This window comes from Solanum lycopersicum, chromosome 8, assembly GCF_036512215.1.
Source record: "Solanum lycopersicum chromosome 8, SLM_r2.1".
Lineage (NCBI taxonomy): Eukaryota > Viridiplantae > Streptophyta > Magnoliopsida > Solanales > Solanaceae > Solanum > Solanum lycopersicum.
In genome coordinates, this window is record NC_090807.1 from 56,295,275 (window position 1) to 56,307,995 (window position 12,721).

General features: G+C 36.3%; 1 long non-coding RNA gene across 1 annotated transcript; it reads left to right on the plus strand.

Moving 5' to 3' along the window:
• The first annotated feature begins 380 nt into the window (after positions 1 to 380).
• LOC138337780 (uncharacterized) lies at positions 381 to 12,204 on the plus strand. Its single transcript, XR_011211193.1, has 2 exons — positions 381 to 715; positions 11,568 to 12,204. It is a non-coding gene; the product is annotated as an uncharacterized lncRNA (long non-coding RNA).
• The last annotated feature ends 517 nt before the right edge of the window (positions 12,205 to 12,721 follow it).

Consider the following 12,721-nt stretch of genomic DNA (forward strand, 5'->3'; position numbering starts at 1 on the left):
GGCATAGATGTCAGTTGAAGCTAAGTAAAATGACATGTTTGTGTATTATATCAACAATATATGTATAAGGTTAACCCGTGGGAAGTCTATAAATACCCCTTTGTTGACTGTTAGTCATTTTTTCCTAACATTTTCGAATACTTGAAAGCCTTGGAGTGGGATTTGAGCCATTGGTAATCGATATCCAATCAAAGTGAGTTTATATTCATAATTTGTCTTAACTAAAATTGATTAACATTAGTATTAATAGCTTTAATCAAGAATATTTGTTAGATAATATCCTCCAAGAAATCAAGAAGGATATTTCCTTAGCCTGACTTGCTGCTAAATTTGAAGACCGAACAATTTATGTGAAATCTTTATAAAAGATTGAGCATCACTACGATTTTGAATAAAAGCAACTCATCTCAACAATTTTATTTTAACTTTGAAATTTCTGAATAATAATAATAATAATAACTGAGTTTGAAATCATCTGAAAACCAGGACTCAATTAGCTCCTTAAACTTGTATGAGTAAGATTCACGGCTATTATGACTATTCTACTAGCAATAACTAATAATTAAATGAATTGAACCAGCTAAACTGGAGCTCTCTAGAAGCAATAAGGTGTCACCAAAAAGCTGATGGAAAGCGATCTTGCTGAAGCATTTGCTGACGATCACAAACACCTGAATCTGCATGCTCCAAATGGCCTCTGTATATGAAATGTACGGTATGTAAAATAGTTGAATGAACAATTGACTAAACTGAGATGAATGAGCAACTTTCTAAATATAAGCTAAAATAAAGTCAAACTGAATAGTAAATCATGTAAGTACTTTAACAATAAAGCTTTATAACTGAGATATATGCAATAGTAGCAATACTGAAAATAATATAACTTAACTTTTCTAGGAGAGTTTGTCTAACACGTTAGCTCAAGATGATACAACGTCTTGCCTACATTGTCAGGGTCATTTTATACCTTGCTTAGGAAAAGGACAAACTTAACTAATTGAGTCAATCTCTCAGCCCTTACCAAGGGATTTCTGAGGAGTTGTCCGAATCAACAACGTGATCTTATTCTATGCTAGCCGTGTAGTTCTAAGTTTTGAATTATTTGAACTTTTATCCAACTCGATGCCTAATACAAACCCTTAAACAATGCAATAACGCTCAATAATGGTATGATATCCCATTTAGAGAAAATATCCACGTTGGAAGAAAAAAATTGATAATTTTTATCTTGAGTTAATGCTAATACTTTTTATAACTATAATGAACTTGCTTTAAAAGAAAATGCTTTTATGAACAACTGATGTACTTTCTTGAAACTAAGATATGATTTCTTTAAAGCTAAATGTTTTTCTTTATGAAAATAATGCAATTGAAGCAATTCGTGCTTTCTTGAATTCTTTCTTAAATACTACTTTATGATTTAAAATTTACTTTACTCATGAAAATAATGCACATGAAATAGTATATCAAGATTTTTAAATACTTCTTAACAAAAAAGGATGTTGAGATTCATTAGGTGCTAACTAATTATTTGATGTATGTAAATTAGTTAGAGTTGCAGTTGTAGGAAGTTTGTTATAAATTTTAGTTAGATGGTTAGCTGTCACATGGTGTAGATATTTTCTTATTTTCATACACATGTATAAATACTGAAAGGAGGAGGAATAGAAGGCAGTTTTTCTTTTTCCAAATTATAATCACGTGTATCTTTTTCATGTCACTCTATCGTCTTCAATCATAAACACAAGCTCCATTAATGGAATTCTTCAGCTGCTGAATTACAATCTTAACATGGTATCAGAGCAATAAGTGTTTTTCTTTTCCTTCTACAGATTCTGCTACATTTGTTCTTTCTCTGTTTTGATTCATATTCCATTTTTTTTGAATCCTCGTTGCAATCTGCTCTCGATTGTAATCATTTTTCAGTTTCCATTTTGATTGTAATTTTTTTTTCTTGTCAAAGTTTCCTTCAAAATCATCATGGCTCCAACAGATGAAACGAATCCAAATCCCACTAATCCAAATCTCGCTCAACCAACCATCAATTACAGTGATCCTTTGTATATGCATCCATCGGAGAATGCCGGATCTTCAATTACTCCAGTTCTTTTTGATGGATCTGGATATAGATCCTGGAGGCGTGGAGTTCTTCGAGCTCTTTCTGTGAAAAATAAGATTGTTTTCATCAATGGAAAACTGCAGAAACCAGATCCAAATTCACCTATATTTGCCCAATGGGAACGTTGCGACGACATGGTCATGTCGTGGATTCTCAATTCATTATCAAAGGATTTAGCCGACAGCTTGCAATACGTCAACAATGCGAAGGAATTATGGGACGAATTAGCTGATCGTTATGATCAAACCAATGGTGCAAAACTTTTTCAGCTCCAACAGGAGATTAATGACCTTGCACAGGGAAATCTAGATATCACTGGATATTACACCAAGCTTCGTCGACTTTGGGAGGAGCTCTCTACTCTGGACGTCAATACTTAGTATACATGTCTATGCGATTGTGGTGGTAAAATCAAAATGCATAAGGCAGAGCAGGATCGCAGACTGATTCAATTCTTAATGGGACTAAATGAGGTGTACACTGTGATACGAGGTAGTATTTTAATGATGAACCCATTGCCGACTATGCCACAAGCTTTTTCCATTCTAGTTCAAGAAGAGAAACAACGAAAAGTCAAGCCTTCTGCTCGCATGTCTTTAGCCTCGACTTCTCTCAAGGCTTCCACATCTCTTAGTGCTCTTTCTGGAAGTAATGGTTTCAAAATGAATTTTTCCAGAAATAAGCATACAAATGGAAACAATGCTTATGGAGGACCTACAAACCAGTTTCAGAATTCTAACAGGAACAACAATACTCATCCTTTTCCAGATATCAACAGAGCTAACTTGTTTTGCGATTACTATAAGAAAAGTGGGCACACAGAGGCTAAGTGCTACAAACTACATGGCTTTCCCCCAAATTTCAAGTTTACTAAGGGTCGACATTTTGGTGCAGCAGCTAATGTTCACTCTACTTGTGATGATTCTAGTCAGGGAACTCAAGGTTTGACTTAAGTTCAATAAGACCATTTGGTGAAATTGCTTGAAAATACTCAGATTCAGGGAACAAGTGGGAGCTCAAAAGAATCTGCACACAACATCATGAGTGGAGCTGTGAACTTCGCAGGTATCATGGCTTGTCACTCTTCTATTACTGAAATTGGTGATCTTTCATGTAATTGTTCCAAGCTTACTGCTGAATCCTGGATTATAGACTCTGGAGCTTCACACCATATGATCTTTAATAAAACATTACTCACCAATGTTAGACCTTTACTTTACCCATTCCTAATCACATTACCTAATGGTTATAGAGTTAGAGTGACAGAAATTGGGGATGCACATTTAAATTCAACACTGATTTTATACAAAGTATTGTTTATACCTACTTTCAAGTTCAATCTTGTCTCAGTACATTGCTTAACTTCTCATCTCAAAAGTACAGTCAATTTCAATGATATTTCGTGTTCTCTACAGGGCCCTTCACTAAAGAGCCCTCTGGTGATTGGTAAAGCAAGGAATGGTCTTTACTTCTTGTGCTCAAAATGCCACAATGCTGCTATTTCAACTTGTTCTTTTGGTTCTTATGTTTCATCTGATTGTCCTCCTCAGCATAATGTCAATAAACAAGTATCACATTTTCCTACCAATGTAAGATTTACCCATTCAAGTAATAAAAATACTTGTTGTAATACAAAATCAAATGTCACTTCTAGAAATATTTCTACACCTTCAGAATGTTTTTCTCTTTGCACATCTCATGAAAACAGTGTAGATTACTTGTGGCACACCAGGCTAGGACATGTTCCTTTTGTCAAAATGAAAGGTATCCATACCATACCAGTTAAATTTTCCCCAAAACAACCCTTTTTGTGCACTATCTGTCCCATGGCTAGACATGCAAGGTTACCTTTTCCATCCAATACTACCACCCTTTCCACCAAGGTTTTTGATCTCCTCCACATAGATTTATGGGGACCATACAATATACCAACTCATGATAATTACAAATATTTCATCACAATAATTGATGATTATAGCAGGTCAACTTGGACTCAACTGATCAGTTGCAAAACCAACACTCTACAGTCCATAAAGGCTTTTACATCTCTAGTAGAAAATCAGTTCAACACAACCATTAAGGCCATTAGAACTGACAATGGTCTTGAATTTGTCAATAAAGAAACAAATTTGTTCTTGCAGGAAAAAGGCATCACACACCAAAGAACTTGTCCATATACACCACAACAAAATGGCGTGGTGGAAAGAAAACACAAATACCTACTTGAAATTGCAAGAAGTTTGTTGTATCAATCAAAACTTCCCATGAGATATTGGGGGGAATGCATATTAACTGCAACCTATATTGTCAATAGACTCCCCTCTACAGTCATCCAAAACAAAACTCCTTTTGAAGTCCTATACCGAAAACTACCCACATACTTACATCTAAGATCTTTTGGTTGTCTTTGCTTCCCTACCACCCTTAAAACTCACAAAGACAAGTTTGAACCACGATCCACTCCACATGTTTTCATTGGATATCCTTTCAACACAAAAGGTTACAAAGTTCTAGATCTGATCTCCAAGAAAATACACATTTCAAGAGATGTATTGTTTCATGAAAACATTTTTCCTTTTGTTCTTCCTTTCCCTGATTCTACTTTCAGTTCTGTACTGAGACATCTTAATTCTAATACTGATTTGCTTAGTCCTACAAACAATATTTTGAATAAAACTCATCTTGATTTAAATGAAGACAACCCCACTACTGTCACAAACAACACTATTGAGACCACCATGTCAAATGCTACACATAAAAATATCACTAGGGACTCATCTGATGAGACCACTCCAACATCAAACCTTCCAGAAATAATTACTGCATCATCTCATCCAGAGATACCTTGTTCACCTCAGATTCCCACTACTACCACTTCCAGCTCACATCATCTACCTGCACCTAGAAGAACAAGTAGGATCCATACTGTGCCAGACTATCTCAAAGAGTACAACTATATACTTCCTAAATTACAGCCTCAACAATCACCATACCATCCTCCTGATATCAATGGTCAACAACATGTTTCACTCACTAGTTTTAATTCAGAGAGTCAGCAATTAGTTAGGAACATCATTCATGATAGTGAGCCAAATTCATATGAGGAGGCAATCATGAGCCCTGCTTGGAAATCAACAATGACACTTGAATTTGAAGCTTTATATGCTAATAATACTTGGAATCTAGTTCAATTACCTGAAGGAAAAAGGGCAATTAGATGCCCGTTGGTTTATAAAATCAAACATAAGGCTGATGGGACAGTGGAAAGATTCAAGGCTAGACTTGTGGTAAAGGGATACACTCAACAAGATGGCATCGATTATACTGAAACATTTTCTCCAGTAGTTAAGATGACTACAGTGAGGATTTTGATTAGTTTGGAAGTGAAGAAGGGCTGGGATTTATATCAATTAGATGTGAACAACGCATTCTTACCTGGTGATCTAAATGAAGAAGTCTATATGGATCTCCCGCAGGGACTCCAAGTTGGTGAAAAGGGACTTGTTTGCAAGCTAAACAAGTCTTTATATGGCTTGAAACAAGCTAGTAGGCAATGGTATGAGAAATTGGCAGAAACTTTGTATTCAAGAGGCTACTCACACTCCACCAGTGACTATTCTTTGTTTTACAAAAGGGACAAGTCATCTGCAGTTCTCGTAGCAGTATACGTTGATGATGTAATTTTAACAGGAACTGATTTGGCTGAAATTACATCCCTGAAGTCTTTCCTACATGATCAGTTCAAAATCAAGAACTTAGGGAAACTCCATTATTTTTTGGGTTTAGAGATTCTTTACAAACAAGATGGTGTACTTATTACACAGAGAAAGTGTACTACAGATTTGATCAAGGAGTTTGATTGTCATCATTATAGTCCAACTTCATCTCCTCTCGATGTTGTTGTCAAATTAAGGTCACATGAGGGCACTGTATTAAAGGACCCAACATATTATAGAAAGTTGGTAGGAAAATTAAATTTTCTTACAAATAATAGACTAGACATTGCATTTAGTGTGCAACATCTTAGTCAGTTTCTACAAGCACCAAGAGAGCTTCACCTGAAAGCTGCTCTTCATGTGTTGAGGTACTTGAAGAATAATCCTACACTAGGGATTTATCTATCTAAGGAGCTGAACTATACTATCATTGCCTATATGCGACTCGGATTGGGCTGCATGTCCTGACTCCAGAAAGTCATTGAGTGGATATATAGGGCTCATAGGGAACTGTCCAATAAGTTGGAAATCCAAGAAGCAAACGACTGTCTCACTTTCTTCAGCAGAGGCAGAATACAGAGCAATACGAAAGGTAGTTGGAGAGTTGGTTTGGACTGAACGATTGCTTCATGAGTTAGGAGAAGGACCCTCCCAACCTATATCAGTTTTTTGCGACAGTCAAGCAGCTATACATATCGCAAAGAATCCTGTCTTTCATGAAAGGACTAAGCACATTGAGGTTGATTGTCATTTCGTTCGAGATAAGCTTCAAGAGGGACTTGTGACTCTTCACCATATTCCAAACGTGGAGCAATTAGCTGATATATTAACCAAGAGTCTTACTGGAGCCAAGCATTCGACCATTTTGCACAAGTTGTCTAGAAGTATCTCCCTTCCAACTTGAGGGGGGTGTTGAGATTAATTAGGTGCTAACTAATTATTTGATGTATGTAAATTAGTTAGAGTTGCAGTTGTAGAAAGTTTGTTACAAATTTTAGTTAGATGGTTAGCTGTCACATGGTGTATATATTTTCTTATTTTCATACACATGTATAAATACAGAAAGGAGGAGGAATAAAAGACAGTTTTTCTTTTCCCAAATTATAATCACGTGTATCTTCTTCATGTCACTCTATTGTCTTCAATCATAAACACAAGCTCCATTAATGGAGTTCTTTAGCTGCTGAATTACAATCTTAACAAAGGATTCATGTGGTATATTAAGCATGAACAATACTCAAAGATCATTAATAATGTGAAGTCCTGAAATGTCTATATAGAAATCAAGATTAAATAATGGAAATATAGAGAGAGTTTTGAACATATTGAATTTTTGAGTAAAAACTCTAGTTTTTTTTATACGTAGATGTAGGCCATGAGAAAGATCTTGCTTCCTCACTATGATAACCCTACATACTCCACAGAATTAGAGTAGATTTTTGCTTCTTGATTCTTGCTCTAAGCTTGGGAGATATTAGGGGTGGACATAAATACCGAACAATCAAATCAAATTGAATTTTTTTGATTCTTCGATGTTTCAGTTGGTGTCAGTTTTCTTTTTTCGGAACTTCGATTCGTAGTTCAATGCAAGGGTCCTGAAACTATGGTGCCGAAGAATCAAAGTTTTATTTACTAAATTTAAAAATATTTAAATTATATTGCTTAATTAATAATAGTTATACACTTTTGAATTTTGACTCAAAAAATTTACATGACCCATTTAAATTTTCAGTTTTTAAATGACAACAAATATAATTGTTGAACGTGGTTGTTTATGTACAATTGTACATTGTGAGTCCTTATATTTTGGATGTTTGAAAGTTCATCGTGACATCGTGCTTGCTAAGCTGCTTGCTCTCTTCTTTATTCATTCAGCATTCCGGTATGGGAGAAAGCCTTAGGGCTTTAGCAAAATGACAACCATCTATGCTAGGAAATAGAAACAAATCCTTTGACATCTTTGCTAAAAAATCATTTATGCCACTTTATTTTTATTAAATACATGATGAAACTCTTTAAGACTTTATTATATTCCCTCTTTATTTTTATTCACACCGAAAAATTGATTTAAAAACACCAAACTAAATTGAACCGAAGTAGAAAAAACCGAACCAAATCGATCTAGTTTGGTATAAACTATGGTGCACACTTTTCTAAAACTGAATATCGAAGAATCGAATCAAAATTTGATTAAACAGAACCGAAGAACCGAATTCCAACATCTAGGAGAAATATATGAGAGTTTTGGAGGTAATGATATAATCCCCAATTAGATACTAAAACATCAAGTTTTACGCTTAGAAATGTTGGGAAAACGCGGACAAGCACAAAAGTATATATGGTAAAAGTAATGAAAATAAAATGAGAAAATAACGACACCAATAATTTTACGTGGAAACCCTTCTGATTAAGGGAAAAAACCACGGGCCAAGCGGAGCAACTGATATTACTATAGTAAGGAATTTTACACTATGTAGTCACGAATACAACACTCAAAGTGACTACTACACACTCAAAAGGAACAACACTCTTTTGGTTTCCGTCTTACTAAAATATCGCTCACACTCTATTTTTCTTCACAGACTATTTTCTTACATAGTCTATGGAATACCTCACTTTGCTCTCAAAATGGTTTTTCTCTCTAACTTGGTGTGTTCTACAAATGAGCAAGAATGCTCTATTTATAGAAGGATAAAACCATACCTATGTCACTAATGACATATGTAAACATAGCAAAGTCAAAAATGGTTGCAAATCTTACCAATTTGCCAACTACCAAATCTTTTCTTTTCAACTCCAATTACTATTCCTTTTTAACAATTGCTTGTACCATTTGAATAGCTAAAGTTGACTAAAACAATGGGATGGATTCAACAAATCTCCCCCTCCAGTCCCATTTACTGGAAGAAGGTATCTTCAACTTCTTTAGAGAGACCTCATACCCACAAGTTCTTTGCGTAACTCGAACTTGTCTTTTGGTATCATCTTGGTCAGCATATTTGTAGGATTTTCATTTGTGTGAATCTTTTTGACGTGAAATGATTCATTCTCCACTTTCTCACGAATCCAATGATATCTGACATCAATGTGTTTTGTTCTTGCATGGTACATGGAGTTCTTGCTCAAGTCTATTGCACTCTGACTGTCACAATAGACAATATACTCCATCTAATTCAAACCAAGCTCTTGAAGAAATCACTTTAGTCATATCATCTCCTTGCCGGCTTCAGTAGCCACTATATACTCAGCTTCAGTTGTAGATAGTGCAACACACTTCTGCAACTTTGACTGCCATGATATAGCTCCCCCTGAAAAAGTAAACAAATATCCAATAGTGGATTTTCTGTTATCAAGGTCACCTGCCATATCAGAATCTGTATAGCCTTTCAAGATTGGATTTGATGCTCCAAAACACAAGCATTCATCTGAGCTTCCTCTAAGATACCTGAGTATCAATTTCACAGCTTCCCAATGCTCTTTTCTCAGATTTTCGAGAAATCTACTGACAACACCAATTGCGTGAGCAATATCAGGTCTAGTGCACACCATTGCATACATTAGACTTCCGACGACGGAGGAATATGGAACTTTGGCCATGTTCTCTTTTTCCTCCCTAGCTGTAGGACACATCTTCTTGCTCAACTTCATATGACCAGCAAGAGGTATACTCACAGGCTTCTCATTCTTGAAGCGCTCCAATACGCATTCAATGTACTTCTTCTGGGACAAATAAATCTTCCTTTTATCTCTAAGACGAGTAATTCTCATGCCCAAAATTTGCTTGGCATGACCCAAGTCTTTCATTGAAAAAGACTTACACAACTCTTTCTTTACCTCATCAATCTTGGAAGTATTTTTGCCCACAATCAACATATCATCCACATACAACAAAAGGATGATAAAATCATTGTCAGAAAATTTTTGTACAAATACGCAATGATCTGAAGAAGTCTTCTTATAGCCTTGATCCCCCATAACATATTCAAACTTTTTGTACCACTGTCTAGGATCTTGTTTTAGGCCATAGAGACTCTTTTTGAGTTTGCATACAAAATTTTCTTTACCATCTACTTTGAAGCCCTCAGGTTGTTCCATATAAATTTATTCTTCTAGGTCACCGTGAAGGAAAGCCGTCTTCACATCCATCTGCTCAATCTCTAAATTAAGACTAGCAGCCAAACCTAAAACTGTGCGAATCGAGGACATTTTCACAACAGGAGAAAATATTTCGTCAAAGTCAATACCTTTCCTTTGACCGAGTCCCTTAACAAACAATCTAGCTTTGTACCTGGGCTTCAAGTTGTGTTCTTCAACTTTAACTTTGAACACCCACTTGTTCTTCAAAGCTCTCATGCCCTTGGGTAATTTTACCAACTCATAAGTGTGGTTCTCATGCAAAGACTTCATCTCGTCTTGCATGGCTTCAATCCATTGATTCTTGTGCTCATCTTCCATGGCCTCCTCATAACATTTAGGTTCTCCCCCGTCAGTGAGTAACACATACTCATTGGGTGAAAAATGGGAGGAAGGAAGTCCCTGTCTTGTGGACCTCCGAAGCGGAATATTTGATTCGTCCACAACTTCCCGAGCAACAGGATTATCAATAACAATATCATTGTTATTATCAACATCAACATGTTGATTCAATACATGATTTTGGGCATCACCATGATTATCAAACCCAACAACATCTTGCACACTTGTGTGAGGAACTTCATCATGATGAACTATACCATCAAAACTTGAAGATTCTACCTTCTCTTCTTTGTCAATATCTTCAATTGTTTGATTCTCTGTGAAAATAATATCACGGCTTCTCACAAGTTTCTTTTCAATTGGATCATATAGCCTGTAACCAAATTCATCTAGGCCAAATCCAATGAAGATGCACTGCCTTGTCTTAGCATCTAACTTTGACCTCTCATCTTTCGGCACATGTACAAAAGCTTTGCAACCAAATACTCTCAAATGGTCATAGGAAGCATCATTTCCATACCAAACACTATTTGGTACATCACTTTGCAAAGCAACAGCAGGAGATAGATTAATAACATGTGCAGTGGTCAATAAAGCCTCACCCCAAAATGAGTTCGGCAACTTTGCTTAAGAAAACAAACATCTAACTCTTTCCATCAAGGTCCTGTTCATCCTCTAAGCCAAACCATTAAGCTGAGGAGTCTTGGGAGGAGTCTTCTGGTGTCTAATACCTTGATGGTTGCAGTATTCGTCAAATGGTCCACAATATTCACCACCATTATCAGTACGAATACATTTCACTTTCTTTCCAGTTTCTCTTTCAACTGAAGCCTGAAACTGCTTAAAGACACCTAGCACTTGGTCTTTAGTCTTCAAGACATAGACCCAAAGTTTTCTCGAGTAATCATCAATGAAAGTGACAAAGTAAAGTGCACCACCTAATGTCTTTGTCTTCATTGGACCACATAAATCAGAGTGCACTAACTCAAGCAACTCTGTCTTCCTCGAAAGAGGGTAGGACTTAAAGGAAACTCTATTTTGTTTACCAGCCAAGCAGTGCTCACATTTTTCTATTTTAGCACTTTGGAAATTTGACAATAATTTCTTCTTGGCTAGATCATTAAGTCCTTTCTCGCTAATGTGGCTAAGTGATATACCGTGGTTTCACGGTATAATTAATACCTTTTTCCTTAAGTTTATTGTGTCCGAAAGCCTTTTTGTGCTAATTTTGATATAAGTTTTTCTTTATTTTGCAGGAAATCTGTATAAAGCTGAATGCGGAGATTTTGAGCGAAAAATGCAGAAGAGACCACCTACGGAGCTTATGACGGTCCGTCGTGCTTGTGACGGTCCGTAGGTGGCAGCGTAGAGAAGCTACTGAAGGAAGATGGGGAAGTCTGACCAAGTGTGGGATTACGAAGCTTGTGACGGTCCGTCATGGCTATGACGGTCCGTCCTGCAGGTTCGTCGCGAAGATCAGAGAAGTGATCCCAGTACCCAGATTCCAAGAGTTGAAGTATTTTATAACGAAGACCCTTGACGGACCGTTGTGCCTATGACGGTCCGTCACACTTGCCGTCGAGGGGAATGAAGAAAGCAGCAGAAGAATTGCACCAAGTATGGGGCGACGGAGCCCACGACGGTCCGTCATGACCACGACGTTCCGTCGCGTGGTCCGTCGACCCAGCCGCATTTTGACAGATTTCCAGTAATTAGAATCCTTGTTTAATTAGGTTTTTGTTTTTTATAAATAGTTCGAAAAACCTCGTTTTTGAGGTTAGACTCTTGGAGATTAAACATCATTTTATTAGACTTTGTTTTTCTGAGTTGTTGATTGTTGGAGATTCTTACGAGTAACTCTTGTTGATTAATCAAGCAAATTTTCTAACTTTATTCTTTCTCATTAAAGTAAGTACATGAATTCTTGTTTAATATATTTGAATATTGTGTTTATGGCTATGAGGAACTAAACTCTATAACTAGGGTTGTGGGAACCATAGGCAAATAATGAGATAAACCCTAGCTAAAATAACAATTCTAGAACAGTGTCTTGCATGCATTAATAATTCTTTCGTATAGAAGTCTTTTTAACGGATGATCAACGTTAGAACTCACCTTAATGCTACTTGCCGGACCAAAGAGGTAGATAATAGGAAAAGAATTATTAACACAGATTTAGTGTATACTATCTAATAGACTAGTATTGATTGGTACGAGGTAATAACTGAGTCAAATATCGAATATGATGCTTAATATGAGGTAAGGATAAGGGTTAGGAAAGCAACACACGTAGCCGGACCAAGGTGCGGAGTGAGATTTTCTAGATGCCGGACCAAGGATTTAGAAATACATAGCTTATCACTTTGCATGCAAGATACTAGGAAAGAATTGTTATAGCTAGAATTATCAA